Source organism: Ranitomeya variabilis, chromosome 1 (genome assembly GCF_051348905.1).
Source record: "Ranitomeya variabilis isolate aRanVar5 chromosome 1, aRanVar5.hap1, whole genome shotgun sequence".
Lineage (NCBI taxonomy): Eukaryota > Metazoa > Chordata > Amphibia > Anura > Dendrobatidae > Ranitomeya > Ranitomeya variabilis.
In genome coordinates, this window is record NC_135232.1 from 706845519 (window position 1) to 706850538 (window position 5020).

Here is a 5020-nt window from a genome sequence, read left to right on the forward strand (position 1 = left end):
ATGGACATGTTGTAAGGTGAATTTATACCATTTTATGGGAAGTTTGATGTTGCCCGGCCGTTGTTTTTGAAGAAAGGATGCCATCAAAAGCTATATGACCTGAAATCAAATTTGGTTGGACCAATGCAAAATCTTTAAATGCCTCTAGTAACTCCGATTCTGGGTGCCAGGCATAGGGGAATGGAAACAGTATATTCTTAAATTTGATGGCACTCTTCAGACTTGTTGGAAACAATCCAAGACCAAAAGAGGGAAACAATTTTGTAAATCTGAATCGAAAGTTAGCCGTCCTGCCTAGTTTGGGGCATTCCCAGTCAGGATTGTCAAGATTTGGAATGTCCACCTTTGGGAACGATATTTTTTGTTTCTTACATGGACTAAAACTAATTTTTGCCAGTGAGTTTCATTAAACAGTTTGCACTGTTTGACTTTTAGAAGATCTTTGTTTCCCTGTGGATTGAACATTGTTGTGGTCTGTGGTCATAAATACGCGGAGTTCAGAAAAATACAGGTAAAACAGTTATTCACTGAAGGATTCTCAGTTATCACATTGTGCAGCCAGTAATAGTGCAACACACAGACTGTAGAAGCCAAATAATGCAAAATCTTTTATGAAAGCCAATTGCTAAATTGATTTTTACATGCAATAATGGAAAAAAAAGGTCCCCGATAGTGGCCCGCTTTTGTTTTACCAAAAGCAATGTTGCAAGGTATGAGCACTGTGTCATGGATACCATGGATAGAATAAAGAGGTAATAGGCAGTACACTTAAGTTATGACCAGTCAGATGGATAAGACTCCCCTTGAGGATCACTAACATATCATCAAATCTTAAAACTAGAGAACCTCTAAGTATATTTCTAAAGATGAGTGACTATGTTAGAGTGGAATTAAATTCTAAAAAAAAATTGCATTTACCAAAAAGTAGATTGATAGTAGTTTGCTTTCTCACCGATTCAACCATGGCCACCTTTTTTCTAATTTGTAAAGAGCCATCAAAAGGTTAAAAAATACATATAGTCACCTTTCCGCTCACCTCTCCGGCCTTTCCGCTCCTCAAAATCACCCATCCAGTCATCGTCGCATCTTCTGATACTCACTGATCGCGATCTGGCTCTTATGAGGTCAGAGGTGGTTTTGTTCATGAGTGTGCAAGGTCATGGCGCATGCTGTGATGGCACTACATCGTAACCTTTCATGCTCTTGTGCAGAACTTTACTGGGCCTCATCAGAGCTGAAAGTCCAAACTCAGTGTGAGAAACCTGAGGATTTCAGCGAGTGCGGCTGGGGATCAAAAGAAACAACAAGGATCGTGACAGTGGGGAGCAGGGGGGGCGGCGAGGTGAGCGGTGCGGTGAGTATAAGGCCATGTTCATATATTCAGTATTTGGTCAGTATTTTACCTCAGCATTTGTAGGCCAAAATGAGGAGAGGAACAATCAGAGGAAAAGTATAATAGAAACACGTCACCACTTCTGTATTTATTACCCATTCCTGCTTTTGGCTTACAAATACTGATGTAAAATACTGAATGTGTGAACATGGCCTAAGGATTTTTCCTATTCTTTACACATTACATTTTTTATGCTCTGCTTACCTCTAAGTATCTTTTCAAAGCCATAAAGGAAAATCTAAAGTAAACAGAATAGAATTGCGGACCCTGTTACAGGGCTTTTAACTTTAGCCCTCCGTATAGAAGCGTCAATATATTGGGGGGAAACAAATGTAAAGTAAAGGAAAAAATAATGGAGATATGGGTGGGGGCAATGACCCTTATTGTCCAGATATTTCTTAGTTGCCCCAGTCAAAAGGGACAAGTAATGTGAAGGATAAATATTGCTCCGATGTGAATGAAGGACTTCCTACTGGAAGATAAAATAAAGTTTCCTTCCATGTAGCAGAATTTTCTTCTTGTTGTACTTTGAAAAAAAAAAAGAAAAATTATGGATCTAAGGTCCGCAGGTGATAGAGAGATAGTGCTGCTTGGTGAGAATGTAAGCTGCTTCTGCATTGTGGGAACAACTTTTTTCATGAACTCTCTACTACACGAGGAGGCGAGAATATAAAGCTTGGACATTCAGACAAAAAGAAGACCATTTAGCCTTTTCACTGAAGTCTAGGATCCTTGCTGAGGGATTATTTTATACAGGCCTCTGTTTTGGCTGTCAAGGCCTGGAGATTTTACTCAAAGCCAGCACCAGATGTCAGGCCTCAGAATTCTTCACAAATGATGACCTTAGTGGGTCAAGGCCTATACAACGTTCTTTGCCTCAAGCTGTGTGGAACAGAAGCTAGAGAAAGACTCTGCCTTAGCTGGCCTGTCTCGGTGACTACATACTCGTTTTTTTCCCTGTAGAATCAAGTCCTTGTGAAAAACTGCGGTTCTGGGAGGAAAAAAATAGAATAAATAAAAAATCCCTAGACAGTTAACTTGTCTTATTATCCATTTTTTGTTCTCCTCCATAATGAATTAATGGAGGGTTTTCAGGGAATGCAGACCACAAAGGTCCAAGGCATTTCTCCATACTGTCTTTCCATGGTGATTCAGTTTGTAAGTGTGATTTGTTTGGAGTTTTGTATAGATGACAGCAATATGTCGGAGGAGATAGTGGACATGCTTTGAGTACTCAGAAAAGACAAAGAAAAAAATGCACAGCTCAAAACACATTTAGGATACCCATGACCCAATTTAGTTTTATAACTTTTTATTGATGAGTGAAGTAAAAAAATAGTTATGCAACCTTTTTTTCTTGAGGAAGTGTTATGGGTTCACATGGTGAGGTGGATTCTCTAAGCCATAAGTTAGGTTGAGCAACACGGACTGAAGGCAAATGTTGATGGATAGAGTAAGGATCAGTGAAATCCAGGACAGCGGACAGACAAACAGAGCATAAATGTACAGAGATAGGATTGTAGAAGTACACCGACAGGAACTGTAGATATACAGATAATCCAGGACTTACTGAAACTAAATGGTTAAAGGCAGAGTTGTATGCTATCAGCAGCCAGGGAGGTAGGCAGCAATGGCGAACAGGTAAACTGAATACTTATTTGTAGAGAAGATATGCACAGTTGCAGCAATGTTTGTAGTGTGGACAGCACTAGAGAAAAGTCTAATATGCTTACAGCAGACGACAGGTTAATCAAAAGATTAGTCGTCGGCAGCCGTTTTGAAAAGAAAAACTGAATACTTGCTTGGCGAAAATATATACACTGTTGCAGCAGTGTTTATAGTGTGAACAGCAACAGAGAAGAGTTCATTGTGCTTACAGCAGATGAAGCGACAATAAGCAGTTCTGAGCCAGGAAACAAATGCAGATAGTACCAAATCAAACAGGTGTTTGCGGAAGCAATCATTGCCAGCTTAGAGTTACAAGCACACAGTAACTAAATACAAAGCCTACTAAATACTCAGACAAACATAGCTGTCTTAGGGTACTGTCACACAGTGCAATTTTGATCGCTACGATGGCACGATTCGTGACGTTCTAGCGATATCGTTACGATATCGCTGTGTCTGACACGCTACTGCGATCAGACATCACGCTGAGAATCGTACGTCGTAGCAGATCGTTTGGAACTTTCTTTCGTCGCTTGATCACCCGCTGACATCGCTGGATCGTTGTGTGTGACAGCGATCCAGCGATGTGTTCGCTTGTAACCAGGGTAAACATCGGGTAACTAAGCGCAGGGCCGCGCTTAGTAACCCGATGTTTACCCTGGTTACCAGCGTAAACGTTAAAAAAACAAACAGTACATACTTACATTCCGGTGTCTGTCCCCGGCGTCTCAGCTTCTCTGCACTGTGTGAGCGCCTGCCGGCCGGAAAGCGAGCACAGCGGTGACGTCACCGCTCTGCTTTCCGGCCGCTGTGCTTACACAGTGCAGAGAAGCTGAGACGCCGGGGACAGACACCGGAATGTAAGTATGTACTGTTTGTTTTTTTAACGTTTACGCTGGTAACCAGGGTAAACATCGGGTTACTAAGCGCGGCCCTGCGCTTAGTAACCCGATGTTTACCCTGGTTACCCGGGGACTTCGGCATCGCTCCAGCGCCGTGATTGCAAAGTGTGACCGCAGTCTACGACGCTGGAGCGATAATCATACGACGCTGCGACGTCACGGATCGTGCCGTCGTAGCGACGAAAATTGCACTGTGTGACAGTACCCTTAGTCGCCCTTAAAAGTCCTTGGATGTTGAAGTCACAGGAGTTCACCAAGCAACTTTAGAAACCGGGTACAATCCACAGTAAAGGGTGGCAATTATAGAGGAAGGGAGCAGGGTCTGGTTCTTGGTTAACTGGAAGTTATTGCAAACTTAGTACATTACTTCAAATGTAATTTTTATATTAGGCTGCACCTGTTACAATACAAAATATATATTTTTTAATTTAAAAAAAGTTTTTTCTTTTATGAACTTAATAGGAACTCTTTAAAAATTGCTGTAAAATGTATAGTAAAAAAAGAAAAAAGTAATGGAGAAAGTCATCATTTTTAGTTTTTTTATATAATGATATAGGATTATTACGGTATTTTTTTACTAATTTAACGTAAATTGATAAACTGCAAAATTACAAAATAATAATAAAAAAAATAAATAGAATCCCAGCTGCTGCTGTACCTCTTTTGTACCTCTTTAGAGTGTGATTGACAGATTACTCTGGCTAAATTTATGCCCTGGTCCCACCTGCCCCATGGATAATTAGCACTCCTGTCACACAGGCCATAGCTGGTCCCTGCACAGACTGTACAATTAAGAAGCCATTTCTCAAACTATAACTTGCCGCATCATTTTTCTATATGCTATGACAACTAAATATTTGTCTCGGCATTAATATTGAAGTTTAATACTTGAGAGATTTGGGCCTAGTTTATCCTAATTTAATCTTTTGCCATAGGCGATCAATTCTACTTGTCACCCTCTTGATACATAGCTGGGAAATCTACATCTTATAAATTCTCGTCTTCTTCTTGTCGAAACCCGACCCTTTTCCCTCGTATATCATTATCCCGAATAATC